General features: G+C 42.7%; 2 pseudogenes; both read right to left on the bottom strand.

Moving 5' to 3' along the window:
- Nucleotides 1–4624: 4624 nt before the first annotated feature.
- Nucleotides 4625–4882, bottom strand: LOC143437339 (large ribosomal subunit protein eL38 pseudogene; annotated as a pseudogene).
- Nucleotides 4883–14467: 9585 nt separating this feature from the next.
- On the bottom strand, nt 14468–18153 carry LOC143437341 (pre-mRNA-splicing factor CWC22 homolog; annotated as a pseudogene).
- Nucleotides 18154–18624: the final 471 nt, after the last annotated feature.

Below are 18624 nucleotides of genomic sequence, written 5' to 3'. Positions count from 1 at the left end.
CTTGTACTTGCGCAGCAGTATAAGGTGTAATGAGAGAGTTAGGCTCTCGTCCAAAATGAGTAATGGCCGCCTTTATTCCGCGAAGCGCAAGCTGGGCAATTGCATTGGGATACTAGTCTACAATTTTGGCAGGAGAGGCATTCGGATGAACCCATAATAAGGGCCCTTTCTGCCACAACATGGCAGTTGGCAGCCGAATGGTTTTCATAACACACAGGATAAAAGGTTGTGATTCATCAATGTGCTGCAGCTGAGGTCTTTGCAAGGCATCCTCTATCTTCTTTAAGGCCTGACTTGTGACAGGAGTAAGGGCCCTAGGAGAGGAGATATGGGGGTCTCCTTCTAAAACATCAAATAAAGGTTTTAACTCAGCTGAAGAAATTTTCAAAAAGGGTCTTAGCCAATTTATATCTCCCAATAATTTCTGAAAATCATTGAGGGTGTGCAGATGGTCTCTACAGATTTCCAATTTTGGGGGAATTATATTGGTGGGAGAAATAACAGTCCCCAAGAAGGTGCCCACCTCAGAGATCTGAACCTTCTCCACTGCTATTTGTAACCCCCATTGTGCCAAAGTTTGTATCAAACAGGGGTAGGCTTCTTGTAATATTTTTAACTCTTTATGTGACAAAAGTATGTCATCCATATAATGGATGACAAGTAAGGTGGGAAACCGTTGTCTTAGCGGTCCCAAGGCTGTTTGAACAAAAATTTGACACATGGTGGGGCTATTGGCCATGCCCTGGGGTAAGTCTTTCCATTGATACCTCTTGTCTGGTTCCATATGATTAATGGAAGGAACAGAAAAAGCAAATCTAGGCCTATCTTTAGGGCACAAGGGTATGAAGAAAAAGCAATCTTTAATATCTATAATGAGGTAATGAGGAGCTTCCAGCCACAAGGGAGAGCAGAGAGCACAGGAAGGCCCCTCCGGACTGGGCCCAACAATTTTATCTGTTCATTAATAGCTCTGAGGTCATGGAGTAATCTCCATTTTCCTGACTTCTTTTTGATCACGAAGATGGGAGTATTCCAAGGTGAGGTAGAAGACTCAATATGATCGAGCTCTAATTGTTCCTTTACCAATTTTGTTACAGCTTCTAGTTTTTCAGAGGATAAAGGCCATTGGGGAACCCACACCGGGTCCTCTGTTTTCCACAGTATAGGCTGTACTACCCTAACGGCCCCTAGGAAAAACCCAACCCTTTTCTATCTTGTTTTCTACTAGGGGATATAGGTTCCACCCTGCCCTGTTCCAACTTTCCCAGTCCTTTTTCTTCCCTGTAGCTCATCTTAATCATCATGTCTCTTGCCTGGGCCGAATATAGTTTTGTAAGAGTAGGTTCATTTGACAGGGTGAGACCAATACCCTGCAAGACATCTCTTCCCCAGAGGTTAACGGGGAGAGGAAGAACATAAGGTATAAATTTTTCCTGCTGTCCTTCAGGGGATTCCCAGGTCAAGGTTGTGGAGCTGATGGTGGGGCAAGACTGATATCCTAGGCCTTGTAACGAATGTGATGACTCAATGGTGGGCCATGCTTTGGGCCACCACTGTGAGGAGATGATACTCTTATCAGCCCTGGTATCTAGAATACCCTCAAAATCTTTTCCTTTTACTTTTAGACACAGTTTAGGCCTTTCATTCAAGGGAATCATTAAGTAAGCTAGATCAGTACCTGAGGAGCCCATCTGTTCTGTTCCCATTCTGTTGACCCTTCCCACCTTAGGGAGGAATAGCAACTGGGCTATTCGATCTCCCTTTGTAATAGAAAAAACTCCTCTAGGGCTAGAACATAAGACTTGTATTTCAGGAGAATGCTGGCCATCCACTACCCCAGGGTACACTATTAAACCTTGCAGGGTGAGTGATCCTCGGCCAAGGATAAGGCCCATGATTCCGGGAAGCCAGGCTGTTATAGGCTCCACCGGAATTGGCTGAATATTCATTTGTGGCATTAGTAAGAAGTTGGAGGCAGCACACAAATCCATCCTTGTGGGTCTTCCTGGGTTATTTCCTGATTTCTCTTTCTGTTGGCTTCCTGGGTTCTGACTAGTTGGTTCCCATATCTTTGAGGGCCCTGGGACCGGGGGCCCGATGTCCCATTTTTTGGCATCTCTTCTGACTGATTATCCAGCGGGGGGAGGAGTCTGCCCCTAATATCTCTTACTGAACGGCATACACTAGCTTTATGATATCCCTTGCCACATCTGTCACAAAGAGTGGGAGTCTCTACCTTTCTATTCAAATTTGTACAATCCTTTTTAAAATGACCGGGCTTCCCACAATTATATCAGACCTTTGGACCGGGTCTCATTGGGGGGCGCCTCTGTGATTGAAGAATAGCAGCCACCAGCCCAGCATTAGTAAGAGGCCCTCCGAGCTCTTGGCAGACCCTAAGCCAATCTTGTAAGCCCTTGTTTTTACGTGGAGCAATGGCTGCTCGGCACTCCTGAGTGGCTTGTTCAAAAATTATCTGTTGGATTAGGGGCTCGACTGGACCTACGTCTCCGAAAATACGCCCAGCTGCCTCTGTCATTCTGGCCACAAAATCTGAAAAAAACTCTTGGGGTCCTTGAATTATCTTTGTGAGTTTGTCCACTCGCTTCCCCTTTTCGGGAAAGTGCCTTCCATCCCCTAATGGCCGTGGCAGAGACCTGGGTATAGGCTCCCCAATGATAGTTAGCTTGATCAGCAGTATAAGCCCCTTGACCTGTTAACAGGTCTAAAGTCCAATCTCTCTGTTCTGGGGTCAAGGCAGTAGTGTTGACCCGGGCTTGTGCGGCCTCATACCACAGTGCTTTCCATTCCATATATTGGCCCATATTAGGGAGGGCGGCTTTTGCAATCATTTGCCAATCGGCTGGTGTTAATGCTGAATTGGCAAGTCTATCGAGCTGTACCAGGGTAAAATTAGCATTGGTCCCATACTTGCAAACAGATTCGGCCAGTTCCTTAAGCTGGTTGAAATCTACTGGTGCATGAATCTGCCCTCCATTTTCTGTTTCAAAAACAGGGAATACAGTCCTGATTTTTCTCTTCACCTTTTCTGGTACAAGCAAGTAACCTGATGGAGGATGCACCTCATAAGGCGGAGGTGCAGAGGGCACCATCTTTTGAGGAGGAATTCTAGGTAATTTTTTATATTTTTTGTTATCATCTGGGTGATATCTCTCTGCCTCATATCTAGCTGCTTCTTCATCTAACTCAGCCTCCTCCTCCAAGTTAAGAGTATTCTTTCCAGAGGTGTCATCATCACTGGAGCTTTCCGAACTGTTAAGAGTCAGTGCCTCCAGCTCCAAAGAGGGGTAGAGCCCACCCTTTCTCTCCTTACGAGGGATACTGGACTCCATCGGGGGTATCTCTCCTGTCTTAGGATGGTGCCTATCCTTCTTTTTTGGGACATCCTTTTTCTTGTGTGTGCCCAACCTCTCACACCGTTCGGTTTCTGACATGCTGTCCTGAACTCCCTCGAGAGTATCCTGCCCTTCACTTACTGCTTCCTTATAGTTTTCATCTCCTAAACAGTTTTTAACAACTAGAACAAGGACCATGAAAATCACAGTGAAGATCAGGCTACAAATTTCAGGGGCAGACATACCTCTCTGAACGTACCTCCCTGCAGTTCTGAATCCTCCTCTGAATCGAGGGGTCCTCTGAGGTGCTGACGATGACGAGGTCGAGATTCCCGGGTTTCAGCACCAGATGTCCCGCGCAACCTCCCGCCAGCAGGAACGACGCGGCACTCACAGGATCATTCTGCAGTAAAGCTTTTATGCGTCTTGAGAAGGAGAGCATAAGCTTACAGATGAAGAGGACCCCAAGGGGGCAAAATCCCAGCCCTTATATACGAAACTGCTCCCCACCTCAGACGTGGCACCCAATGGTTGGCTGTAGCCCGTCGGCCGGTGTTGTGTCACAGGTGAGGCAGTGCACACGAAATGAAAAAAAACATCCTAGCACACGCGCAAACCACCTGTTTGTCAGTTGGTCGAGAGGATGTCACAGCCATCTTGCAATGGCGAATGTGAGGGTGGCTCCTCAGGGGTGGGCTTTGAAGTTCCACCCAGTGCAGAATGGGCCCTCCTACTAGCTCTCTGGCAGACAGTCTCTTCCTGGCTGCCTTTGGATCAAGATGCAGAACTGTCAACTTCTTCTCCAGCATCATGTTTTCTTTCATGCCTGCCATGCTTCCTGCTATGACAAAATTACTAAATCTCTGAAAGTGTCAGCCAGTCCCAATTAAACTGCTGCTTTTATAGGAGTTGCCTTATTCATGATTTCTCTTCATAGCAATGGAAACACTAAGACAGAAACACTGTGTGTGTATTTAATATGGTCAGGTTTTTGCACAATTCTCTAGTCTTCATTATCATGAAAGAATGTGTTCTAGAGTCTAAGCATGCCCCCTGTGACTCAGGACATACCCCCTCAGTCTTAAAAAATGCCTCCAGAGTCCTAATCATGCTTTCTGCATCTCAGGACAGGCCCCCTGAGTCTTAAGCATGCCCTCTGTGACTCTGGACAGAGTTTTAAACAGGCTCCCTGTATCACAGGACTTGCCCCCATGAGTCTTAAGCACTCCCTCTGTGACTCAGGACATGCCCTCTATACATTTTTTGGTTTTTCTTTTTTTCAGGGCTTTTAATAGTCATATGCAGGTCTGGTTCATTTCAGCTCCTTCACTGCCAAACCTGGGGGGTAGGGACTGCTTCAGTTTCTCTGCCTTCTCCTTGTCTGTGATGACCAGGGTGTAAAGGTACCTGCTGCAGCGGACCTAGAACTTCACGTTATCCTTGTTCTTCTTGATCTTGATGGATTTGGCATTTTTCAGCTGAGCTGTGAGCAAAAAGTCCTTGATTTCCTCAAATTTCCAAGGCATGTCGACGGGCGTTCGGGTCTGGCATCCTCACGGGCGAGAATGGAAGCCTTTTTTTTTTTTTTTGGTTTTTCAAGATAGGGTTTCTTTGTGTAGCCCTGGCTTTCCTGGAACTCACTCTGTAGACCAGGATGGCCTCAAACTGAGGAATCCACTGGCCTCTGCCTCCCAAGTGCTTGGATTAAAGGCCTGTGCCACCACCACCCAGCTGGTCCTATTCATCTTTAATGCCTGAGATTCTCTCTTCCTGTCCTGTTTTCTGGGTGAACATTACTTGTGTAGTTGTCAGGGCACAGGCAATTTCAATGGCTTGCTCTCAGGGACATAGCAAGTGCTTAAGTCATTCCCTCCCTTATTCCCTCTATACTAGAGCTTGCCCTCCTGTGTCTCAGAACACACCCTCTGAGTTTTAAGCACACCCACTGTGAATCAGGACATGCCCCCTCAATCTTAAACATGTCCTCTGTGACTCAGGACACACCCACAGAGTCCTAATGGACATGTTTAGTATAATGAAGCCTTTGCACACCTCTGTCGTCTTCATCATTATGAAACTATTCATACTGGACAGTGGTTACATACTGTGCTAAAGCCGTTACGTCATGAGGTCCACTGAAATCCAACACAACTCAATCACAGGACAAGGCAAATGATAAGAATTTATTGTAATCAAGTCACTATTGATAAATCAGTGCCACAAAATTACACTCAGAAGCCCAGCTGCAATACCCTGGCCTCACACCCACCATGAACCAGAAAGTTATATAGCATCCAAAAGTCAAAACCACAAAGTCCTTTTGCCAAGTTACAGTGACATTTTTCTCCCAATCACTTTTTTTCTATTGTTAATGTATGTCAAATGATACAGAATGTAAGTTGTATGGTCAACACTATCACAGCCATTCGTTCTTTTGTTGTTAGAAACATGTATTATATTTTGAGGAATAAAACAGGAATAATAGAAATCATGGTTAGGGACAGTTGTTTTGCTTTAGGTAATAAAACATGAGTGATGAAAGCTGGTAAGATATTGTTAAGTACACAGGTCCCCTATGACCTGGAATTTAAACTTAGTTTCAGTTTATGATTAAATGAAGGGTGGTGACAAAAAGGCAGTCCTTAGGGCAAGTTTCTTTTGTTTCTTCGCAACATTTGTATGTTATAGGCATATTTGAATATGTAACAGAACACATTGAAGACATAACTTATAAATGTAATCAATGAGATAAAACCTTTCACAATAAAGTCATCTATGAACATAGAAGAACACATCCTGGAGAGAAATGCTATGAATAAGCAATGAGGTAAAGCCTTTGCATGTGGCAGTCATCCTAGAAAACATGAGATAAAGTCATAATGCAAGAAAAACCCCATAAACGTGGTCAATGTGTTAAAGTTGTGTACTTTCTGATATCTTTATAGAAGACTAAACTCTTTAGTAAGTAATGAATCTATTAAAGAGTTTGTATATTACAATAGTCTTTGAGCACCTTCAATAATATCAAAAGTCATCTCTGACTACAAATAATTTGTATGATCTTACCCAACACACATTGAGTTACTCAAGGTTATTCATTATGTAGAATAAAATTGACAATCATTTCAGACTTTACGATGTCTCTCTATTTTGTTTACACTGGTAAACTCATTTGTACATAGGAAGGCCACTGGTTTTTCTTTTTTTTAGTTAATCGTGTATCCAACAACTTTGCTGAAAGTGTTTATCAGCTCTGGGAATTGTCTTTGGGAAGTTTTAGTTCACTTGTGCTTACTATCATATCATCTGCAGATTAAGATAATTTTACTTCCTCCTTAAATTTACAATTTAATGTTAAGTTATTTAACATTGTAAAGTGCAATATAGGACTAGTTAACATTACATTGTAAATTGCAGTAAAGGACTAGTTAACATTAAGTTGTAATTTCAATATAGGACTAGTTAACTTAAAATTTTAGATAGTATTTTGAATAGATATGGAGAGAATGGATCACCTTCTCTTCTTTGTGAATTAGTGGAATTAATTAGAATTTCTCTCCAGAATTTAATGTTGGCTATATGTGTGCAGTAAAGTGACATTATTACATTTACCTATGTTCCTTTTATCCTTAATCACTCCAAGAACTCTATCATACAGTGGGGTTAAATATTGTCAGAGAATTTTTCATTATCTAAGAGATTACAACTTTTTTTCTTACACTTCAATCACATTATGTTGAACCATCCCTGTACCTCTTGAACGAAGCCTACCTCATTGATCATGGTGAATGATCTTTTGATGTGGTTTCTATTTTATTTTATTTTTGTTTTATTAAATATTTTTACATATTTGGTTTTAAAGAAAAATTGGTCTACAATTCTCATTTGTTACTGAGTCTTTATATTGACTGGATATTTGAGCAACCATGGGTTCACAAAACAAATTGGCTAAGGTTTCTTCTATTTCTATATTGTTGAATACTTTGAGGAGTATTCTCATGAACTCCTCTTTGAAAGTCGGGTAGGATTCTACCCTAAAATTCATGGCCCTGGCTGGGCAGTGGTGGCTCAAGCCTTTAATCCCAGAACTTGGGAGGCAGAGGCAGGCGGATTTCTGAGTTCGAGGCCAGTCTGGTCTACAGAGTGAGTTACAGGACAGCCAGGGCTGCACAGTGAAACCCTGGCTCGAAAAAAAAAAAAAAAAACAACAACAAAAAAAAAATTCATGGCCCTGGGCTTTTTTTGGTGGCAGACTTGTAATGACTTCTCTTTTTCTAGATGTTTAGGCAGTTTGAATTGTTTCACTTAGTTTGATTTAACTTTGGTAAGAGGAGCCTATTGAGGAAATTTTACATTACTTTTAGTAATTCCAGTTAGATGGAGTTGAGGCTTTTTAAAACTATGTCATTACCATTGTTTAGATTTCTTCATTGTCTGTTATTTTGTCCCCATTTTCATTTTAGATTTCATTAATTTGGATATTCTCCATCTTTTCATAAGGGTTTCACTATCTTGTCTAATAAAAGGCTCAAAGGACCAACTCGATGTTTCATTAAATCTTTGCATTCTTCTCTTTCTATTTTGTTGATTTCAGCCGCCAAGTTGATAACTGATGTCTAATCTAGTTTTTCATTGCTTACTTCTTTCTGCTATAGAATGTAAAGCATGCTGCTAAATTGCCAGTATGAGAGCTCTCCAGGTTTTTTATGTAGGCACTTTGTGCTATGGACTTTCTTCTTATTACCACACTCATTTTCTGTGTGTTCCATAAGATTCTACATGTTGCATATTCATTTGCATTGAATTTTTGAAAGTCTCCAATTTTTTCTCTATGTTCATCTTAAGCTATTTTTCATTCATAGTGAGGTGTTCAGCTTCCATGAGTTTGTAAGCTTTGTGTTCTTTCTGGTTTTGTTGATATCCAGCTGTAATTGATGGTGATCTGATAGGATTCATGGTGTTATTTCAATTTTCTTGTATGTATTGAGGTTGGCAGTGTATCTGAATATGTGTTCAGTTTACAAGTAAGTTTCATGAGGTGCTGAGCAGAAGGCATATTCTCCTGTATTTCAATAGAATGTTCTCTAAGTATCAGCTGGACTCATGTTCATGTTGTCAGTTAGGTGGAATATTTTTCTGGTTTTGTGTTGTTGTTGTCTTTTGGTGTTCTTGTTTTGTTTTTGGTCTGGAGAATTTGTCCACTGGTGAGAATGTGGTATTGAAATCTTGGAATATGGCTGGGCCGTGGTGGTGCATGCCTTTAATCCCATCACTTGGGAGGCAGAGGCAGGTGGATTTCTGAGTTTGAGGCTAGCCTGGTCTACAGAGTGAGTTCCAGGAATGCCAGAGCTACACAGAGAAACCCTGTCTCAAAAAACAAAAAACAAAAAACAAAAAACAAAAAAAAAACCCAAATCTTGGAATATAAGTGAATGAGTGTTATTATGTTATTTTAACTTTAAAACACTTTCTTTTACAAAGGTTGGTGACCATGTTTTTAAGGTGTAGGTATTGAAACTAAAAATGTCATTTTTGGTGATTTTTTTTCCTTTATGAAATTTGTAGTGTTTTTCTCCAATTCCTTTGATTAATATTGTTTTTTTTTTTTGCTATATTTTAAAATGACTACAATAGCTCGCTTCTTTCGTCCATCTGCTTGGACTATCTTTTTACATCCATTTACCTTGAATTAATGCCCATTCTTGATGTTGAGCTATATTTTTTCTATGCAACTGAAGTTAGATATTTATTAGCATCTATTCTGTTAGCCTTTGTCTTTTTATTGGTGAACTGTGGTCACTGATACTTAAAGAGTCAATGAATGGTGGTTGTTAACTCCTTGTATTTTGTTGTTGTTGTTGCTGCTGCTGGTGGTGGTGCTGGTGTTGGGGTATTTGTGTGCTTTCCTTTCTTTTGAAGATAATACAAGATTATTTACTACCTATGTTTTCATGTGTATTGATAACTTCCTTGGGTTGGATTCTTTGTATATAACCTTGTGTAAGTTTGTATGTGTAGATAGATATTGCTTAAATTTCACTTTAGCATGGACTATCTGATTTTTCCATTAATAGCAATTAAATGTTTTTCTACATATAATAATCTGGGCATCTGTAGATTCTGCAGAATATATGTTCAAAACCTTCTGATATTTACAGACACCAGTGAGAGGGCATCTGCAATTTCAATAGATCTTCATTTATATATTTCTTGGCTTTTGACCTTGGCAGCTTTTAGTATTCTTTCTTTGTACTGGATGTTTTAATTATTATACAGTAAAGAGACTTCATTTTAGGGTCCATTATCTTTGGTGTTTTGATGTTTCTTTTACTGTGATATGCAACTTTCCCTTTATGTTAGGAAATATGTTTTCTAAGATTTTGTCATCAATATTTTCTGAGAATTTGATCTAATATTCTTCTTCTTCTAGCCCTAGTATCCTTATGTTTTATCCTTTCATAATGTCCTGGATTTTCTAGATATTTCATGTCAGGAAGTTTTATACTTAACATTTTTTTTTGGTTTTTCGAGACAGGGTTTCTCTGTATAGCCCTGGCTATCCTGGAACTCACTCTGTAGACCAGGCTGGCCTCGAACTCAGAAATCCGCCTGCCTCTGCCTCCCAGGTGCTGGGATTAAAGGCGTGCGCCACCACCGCCCGGCTAACATTTTCTTTGTGTGATATTTCCATCCCTTCTATTATATCTTCAAGGCATGAGATTTGTCTTCCAACTCTGTATTCTGTTTGTGAATCTTTCCTCTGTAGTTCCTCTTTGCAGCCCTAAGGTTTTGTTTCCATCTTCCCTCATTTTTTGTTTTCATTATTGTTTCTATTTCCACTTTTAGGTATTAAACAGTTTTGTTTTCTTCTACTCTTGGTTTTTTTTTTTGGCTTTATTTGTAAGATTGGTTGGTTTTCTCCACTTTTATGTTGATGTTTTCCTTGCTGTCTTTGAGGAATTTATTGATTTTCTCCAATTGTTTGTGTTTTCCTGTATTTCTTTGAGTGATTTAGTCATTTTCACTTTAAGGGCCTCTATTATCTTCATATAGATGGTTTCAAAGCCTTTTTCTAGTATGTCAGCTATGTTAAAATATTTTAGACGTCCTTTGGCAATATAAATGGGCTTACACTCATCAACCAGAGAGTAATAAATGTTAGTCCTTATTACAGAATCAAGTACCAACATCATGAAATGGAATATGACTATCACTTCTGGAAGTGAAAAGGTCCATTTTATGTCAATGTACTTGATATACAATAGTTTCTTTCCACACAATGAAATTTATGTTGGGACCCACCATAGGCTCCATGATAGATTCTGTGAAGTATTCAGCTTACATTTAACCTAATATTTGATTAATGACATGGTTGTTTTTTTTTTCTCCTTAAACTGGACAGGGAGGCAAGTAAACCAATTTTAAATAAATAACTTTTGTTGAGATGATGGTTTTAATAAGATTGCTTCCAATCAGTAACCCTGGAGTCACCATTACAAAAAAAAAGACCTGATGGTGACAGGGTAATAATTTTCTAACTTGCCAGCATGTATTTATTCATGTCAGGTAAATGAAGACAAACTAGATTGATAGGTATATAATTTGGGAACTTTAGCATAATCCAAGGAATAGTGAATTTCCAACTTTGCATATATGTCCAATGCACTTTCAGTGTTAAGTCAGGTTAGATGATTGAGACACAGGCCATTGGCTGTAGCCGTGTGTGTGTGTGTGTGTGTGTGTGTGTGTGTGTGTGTGTGTGTGTGTCATGTTACAGATCATAGCAGCTAACATTGCACATAGCGGCCAGATCAAAGAGTAGTGAATTAATGCCACTTTCTATGCCGGGTAACCATCTGCTCTTTTTCAAATTCAATGTAGATGTATATGTTTTCAATAATGTTTCTTTTTTCCTTTTTTAAGTAATTTTTAAATTTTTTTTACATTCCAAAGTTGTCCCCCCTTCTGGTCCCTCTTCCCTGAGGTTTTCTCCCCATCTTCCTCCCTGCTGCCTATGAGAGGTTTTTCTCCCACTCACCCACCCACCAGCACCTCACCTCCACCAGCTTCCATTTTCCCTGGGGCATCAAGTTTCTACAGGGTTAAATGCATCCTCTCCTATTTTAATCTGACAAGTCAGTCCTCTGCTGCACACATGCCCAGGGCCATGAACCATCCCCTGTATGCCCCTTGGTTTTTGGTGTAGATTCTGGAAGCCCTGAAGTGTCCAGGTTAGTCATGGTGCGCCCTCTTGTGGCCTTAAGCTGGAAACAATCTAGATGTCCCTGAACAGAAGAATGTATAAAGACCATAAGTTACATTTACACAAACAGCTGATAAAAACAATGACATCATGAAAGTTTCAGGCAAATAGATGTAACTTGAAAAACAATCATCCTGAGCAAGATACTCCAGACTCAGAATGATAAACACGGTATGTACTCACTCATAAGTGGTCATTAATTTAAAAGAGGAGTAATTTTATAATCTTGTAATTTTATAATCTCCTGGGTTTATTTCTCAATAATTTTCCACAGGACAAATAAGGATTGTGTGTATTATATGTCAGTATAATATGTCAGGAAATAGTAAGATTGATAGAATGATATGATATGGTACTGATTGCATCCTAAGGTGTTTATACATGGACTGAATCACACAAACACATATAACTCTACTATGCCTGGAGCCTTGTGGCCTGGAGAGGGTAGTAGTGGAGGCACATAGTAGGACTCTGGTGATGACTTTAAAGTCTGAGGGTCTCAGGACATTCTAGCTGTCTGACTGTACTGAAGTGCTGATAACTTCTCAAAACTCATAAACACTTTCTGGCTCTTTCAGAGGGTAAAAAGCTCCTGGCTTAGGTGGTTGAAACCTGTATTCTAACAGCTGAGGATAAGCAATGAGGCTTTTGTTCTATCTCAGCAGGAACTGCTTGGCTCTAACTGGCCCCCTCTCCTGCCCACCCTGGATCTCCCGACACTGGGCTGCAGACTTGCAGCTGGTCCCACCCACCACACTAACCTTGCTACTGCTCACTGCCACCACTGCACACCTCCTTTTCTTGGTCCCAAGGTTCCTCCACAGGAGCGAATGGTAGCATCTCCTCTTCGGGAGGACTCGAAAAGAATCTGCTGGTCCCCAGCAGCAGCAGCAGCATCCCATCTGATGAGCTGGCTCATGTGTTGTCTTCTTTGTAGGACCAGGACTCTCTGTGGGTGACTGCTGACCTCTCCAATGGTGGGTACCTCAAAACAGGGTCCACAGGGCTCCCCACCCACTGCTGGGGTGCAGAAAGAGACGACAAACTCAGTGCTGCCTTCCCTCGAGCAGCCACACTGCTCCCTTCACCACAAACTGTTCCCCTCTTCCCTGCCCCTCCCCCTCCCAGCACAGCCAATGTCGCTCTGCTGCCTTGTCACCTGTGGGGCATATGAATTCCCTGTGGAGGCAACAAGTCAATGGAATTTCCCTAGCCTTGAGTCTAGGGCAAAGGTTGGGGGTGAGGACAGGGAGGGGGGAGGTTGGGGGTGGGGGCAGGTAGGTTTGCAGGGGGTATGTGTCAGGGGTGGGAAGACACAGAGGAGGCTGCACACGGGAGGCAGGTAAACCCTGCATGGACAGGCGAAATGTTTCCTACCCATGCCTCGCTCATTTCAGTACCTGGTAACAAATACCCAGGGCAGGGATCTTAACACTCAAGTTAGTCATGGAGAAGCAGCAGATAATGCATTTAAAAGAATCAGTACACACACACCACACACACTCCACACACACATACACATGCATACATATATACATACACACACCTACACACACATATACACACCACACACATACACACAGACACACATAGTGACACACAGAGACATACACTCACATATACACACACATACACACACATACACAGACACACATACTCACATACACATACACACAGAGACACACAGGCACATACACACACACATACTCAAATACACAAACACATACACAAACATACATACATACATACACACACACTATACACATACACACACTACACACATACACACACACATACACACACATACACACACACTACACACACACATATACACACACACTACACACACACATAAACACACACTACACACACACACATACAACTTTCATTCTTTCCCACAGATCACTAACAAGTGAGAAAGGAGCATGTGTGTTGCTCTCCTCTCTCTCCGTTTCTTATGATGAAATGACTTCTGAAGTAAGATGTGAACAAAACATGGGCTGAAATAGAAAATGATACAAATGATACAAATGATACGAATGCCACAGCCCGTGGAGTCACAGCCCAAATAAAAATTGTGACTTTTTCTGTACTTCTGATTGAGTGTAATGAATCTCAACATAATTTCTCCAAGCACAGACACATAAGGTGTAGTGGTGACACATACCTGTAATACTTAGAAACTCGAGGCAGGGAGGTCATGTGTGTAGCCTCTAAACAGAAAAACTGAATAAATTGTGCATATAATTACATATACATGACACCAGTAGTGATAAAAATGAATGAACTGAGCCGGGCAGTGGTGGCTCACGCCTTTAATCCCAGCACTTTGGAGGCAGAGGTAGGGGGATCACGGTGATGCAATAACAATCAATAATCAATGCCAATCAATAATCAACAATCAACAAACAATAATTGGTAGTCAATAATTATCAATACTAATTGATAACCAATAATGATCAATAATTGATGGCGCATGCTTTTAATCCCAGCACTTGGGAGGCAGAGGCATAGGATGATGGTGATGGAATATCAATCAATAATCAATGCCAATCAATAATCAATAAATGGTAATCAATAATTATCGATATTAATTGATAACCAATAATGATCAGTAATTGATGACACATGCCTTTAATCCCAGCACTTGGGAGCCAGAGGCAGGCAGATTTCTGAGTTCGAGGCCAGCCTGGTCTACAGAGTGAGTTCCAGGACAGCCAGGGCTACACAGAGAAACCCTGTCTCGAAAAACCAAAAAAAAAGAAAGAAAAGGAGGGGAAGGAGGAGGAGGAAGGAGGGGGAGGAAGAAGAAGAGGAAGGAGGAGGAGGAGGAAGGGGGAGGAGAAGAAGAAGGTGAAGAAGAAGATGAAGATGTCAAGGCTTCTTTTGCTCAGCTCTGGTTTCCGGCAGACAGATGAATGAACATTTTTCAGATGTTCTGGAAGTTCTAGCATCAAATCCCAGAGGCCTATGGCTGTGAAGAAGTTAAGGGCAAACTGGGTGTTGCATGTGTTGTCTCAGGGTCACGGTGGTCACAGTCCTCCACAGAATGGCGGAAGAGTTTCCTCCTTTAGCCTTGTGTTCAGATTAGGAAGACCCGTGTAGTCATACAGTTCCTGGAAGAAGATCATGACAAAAGTCCTGCTGGACGACCTCGTGGTCTCTTCACTCGGCTTCACACGTCTGAGATGAGTCCACGGAAGCGAGTGTGTGTGTAAGAGGTGAGCGAGCGTCTCAGCCACATTTCTAAGCTTGTTCGTCTCTATGTGATGGATGGTGTCCTGCTGCTCCTGGTGCTTTCCCATGATTTTGTGTCTTCTGTTTTCAGCACGTGAAACTGCCCTGCTGACAAGCTGGCACACTGTGCGCGGGCCCTTCCTTGGGCACATCAGTCACACGTGCATGGGTCCTTCCTTGGGCACAGCAGTTACACTGTGCGCGGGTCCTTCATTGGGCACAGCAGTCACACTGTGCATAGTTCCTTCCTTGGGCACAGCAGTCACACTGTGCATGGGTCCTTCATTGGGCACAGCAGTCAAACTGTGCGCAGGTCCTTCATTGGGCACAAGTGTCATGTTGCGGCCAACTCCATCTTCAGCAACTTGTGTGCACATTCTTCAAAGGCTAAACTTGAGTGAATGGCAAGATAGATTGTACGGTGGAACGAGACTAGGCTGTGATTCCCTTTCCTCCTTCTCCTCCTACCCTTCCTCCCCAGCCTCCTCTCCCTCCTCCTCTCCTCTCCTCTCCCACCTCCTGCTCCCTCCTTATCCTCTCCATCCTCCTCCTCCACTTCCTCCCCTTCACTACTTCAGCTTCATTGTCTGTGACTGAATCACTGTCTGCCTCATCTAGGATTTTCTTTTTAATAGCCTTGTACTTCTCTTCATTCTCCAGAAAATGAGGATCCATCTTGAAAACGTTAAGGGCATCTTCAGGATTGTAGTCATCCTCCAGGGGGAGCATATGTGTAACCTGATCGTCCTCTTCCACTAAATCAAGTCCTCCCTGAATAACAGGGTGGTCCTTGAATCCAACCTTCCGTACAGAAACATCACTTCATGTAGGGCTGTGAAGAGATGGTTTGGTCTCCCCAGTACAGCACTGGGTGTGAGATAGCCTGAGACGCAACAGGTGTGAAGGACATGGCCTGAGAGGGACATGGCCTGTGAGGGACATGGTCTGTGAGGATCATGGTCTGTGAGGGAGATGGCCTGTGAGGGACATGGTCTGTGAGGGACATGGCCTGTGAGACTGTGAGGGACATGGCCTGAGAGGGACATGGCCTGTGAGAGACATGGATTGTGAGAGACATGGCCTTTGAGAGACATGGCCTGTGAGGGACATGGCCTGTGAGACTGTGAAGGACATGGCCTGTGAGGGACATGACCTATGAGACTGTGAGAGACATGGCCTGTGAGAGACATGGCTTGTGAGGGACATGGCCTTTGAGAGACATGGCCTGTGATGGACATAGCCTGTGAGGGACATGGTCTGTGAGAGATATGGCCTGTGAGAGACATGGCCTGTGATGGACATGGCCTGTGAGAGACATGGTCTGTGAGAGACATGGTCTGTGAGAGACATGGCCTGAGAGGGACATGGCCTGTGAGGGACATGGCCTGTGATGGACATGGCCTGTGATGGACATGGCCTGTGAGGGACATTGCTGTGAGAAATGGCATGTATCTCCCCACACCCCTGGATTCCAGACTCCTCCATGTGGCCCACATCTCCATTAACCTGTGCCTTGCAGACTGGTTTGGCTCAGTAACTCCTTCCAGAGAGGTTTTGCATCACCATCTAAGGCTACAGGTAGAGGGTGTGACTAACCTCTCATCATGTGAATATCAGCTCATCCTCTGGTATTCATGAGTTACCTAAAGGCCAGGGGGCACAGCTCAAGTTATTCCTCCCCAGTTCCTCCTCTATTCCCTTTCCTATTTAAGCCAGCTCCCCCTGGCTTTTACTGGGGGTGCACATCCAGACTCAACCATCATCCGTCATGCCATTTAAGCCTATGAAACTCATGGACTTTCTCGTGTCATTGGGGCCACCATGAGGAACCGTGGAGAAGGCCTTTAATGAGCCACAGCCATCACGCCTAACTTCCCACCTGAAGGAACTTTCTGTGTTTCCAGCCATACTATCCACAACTTCAATCATGTACTGAACTCTTTTGTCCATCTCAGACTTGAGTAGAGTGTTTCTCAGGCGGTCAAAGATGGCATTGATTCCCCTTGGTGGCACTTGGGTTAATTTGAGAACACACTCCTTGAGGAAGCTGATAGCTACTTCCACACTGTCTCCTGTTGTTCTCTCTAGGAGCAAAGTGAGCATCTCCAGGCACAGAACCTCATGTGCCACATTTTGGTTAATAAAATGTGCCACATGTTTGGAAGCAGTCATGCAAATTTGCTTATTGTTCCTTTGATATCCTTTCCGAAAATTCAGAATTAGTCTCTTGAGGACTAACTCTCCAGTCTGTGGGAATTCTGAGTTGATGATTGCCACCAAAGCCGCATAAACGTGAGTGAAGATTGGAGAAGTACTCTGTGCTTGCAGAACAGATCTGGACAGCAGTCCTCTCCCCCTGACGATGTTCTCTTGAAGAAGCTCTTGGATAATAATACTGATGTTGGAGATGTTGCCCTTGTTGATGAGATCATTGATTTATTTCTTCAGAAATCAATTCAGAAATCTTTACTATTTTGCTGTAGTAAATATTTTTTTTTAAAATGGCCATGGATGAAGCCAACTGTCTAAGCTGCAGCAGCTCTGCCCAGCTCAGCCACGTGGCCAGAGGACACATGCATGCCTCAGCTAGAAATGGCCAGCTAGAGACACCAGCCCTGCCACCCACAAGACACCAGCATGGGACACTGTTTTGCCAATCTTCCATGCTGTCTTTTCAAGGCTAAGCATTGCCCAGACCATCCCACCAACCACATGAGCTGAGTACAAATGAGACTCTAATACTTAGATTATCCAAAGGCTTATATATTTAGTAATGATCAATAACAAGATGCCCTTACAGTCAGAGTATAACCCAATACCCAACCTAGATATAGAGCCTTCCAGCTCATCCTCTGGTACACTAAGCTGTTTCTATCTGTAATCTGTTCCTGCATTGTCCTGAGCTTTGAGAGAGGAATATATGCTCCCTTGTGTGTGTGAGCAGCGGATCCAGCTCATCCATCCTCTTCTTCTTTGGTGCCAGTTCTTCCTGAGTAGAACTTGGGGTTACTCCTCAGTCTTGGCTACTTCTTTCAGGAAATGGGGATTTCTGGGACCGTTTCCGATATCTGTATCTCTGTCTCTTTCCTTGCATTTCTCTTTGTCCCTATGTCGTGATTCCATGGTGTTATCATAAGAGTATCCTCTTCTAGAATTCTCATAGTCTGACCGACTGTGAGCAGAGGGGTTGCTGTCCTGGGGAAGAAATTCTTGTTCTGCATATCTGTCTTCTGGGGAGGAGCTCTGGAGGGACGACCTGTGGCTCTCCCTTCTGTTATGACCGGACGACTGTCTCATGTGTGTCACACTCCTGTTTAAAAATCTTTAAAAGAGAAAAAGTGAAACAGGGTCTCAGTGTACTCTACCAGAAATGAATGTCATGAACCTGCTGTGTGGACCAAGGTGATCTTGAGCTTACAGGGATCCACCTATGTTTTTACCCTAAGTATTGAAGTCAGTTTTCAGTCAGTATGTCCAGCTGTGAAGAGTCATTTTGTGGTTGTGGTGAACAACTTTGCTTATTATTTCCTATGAGTCAATTCTTCCTATGTAAATGAAAACATATCTGAGGCATCTGGTTGCAGGTAATTCTGTTTGGCTCTGTGATTCTGACATCTTTGTTGCAACAGTTTCCTAGGTCTCTGAGTGTTTTGCTTGTCGATTGGGTAGGTGGATTATGAGGTTGTCAGGTGTGGACAGAGTCCAGAAGACAGCTTTGTCTATCCAGCTGGGTGTACTGGGAGTCAAATCCTGATCTTCTGGAAGAAC

Source organism: Arvicanthis niloticus, chromosome Y, assembly GCF_011762505.2.
Source record: "Arvicanthis niloticus isolate mArvNil1 chromosome Y, mArvNil1.pat.X, whole genome shotgun sequence".
Taxonomy (NCBI): domain Eukaryota; kingdom Metazoa; phylum Chordata; class Mammalia; order Rodentia; family Muridae; genus Arvicanthis; species Arvicanthis niloticus.
The sequence above is the reverse complement of the archived record's forward strand: the minus strand, read 5'-3'. Positions and strand labels throughout refer to the sequence as shown.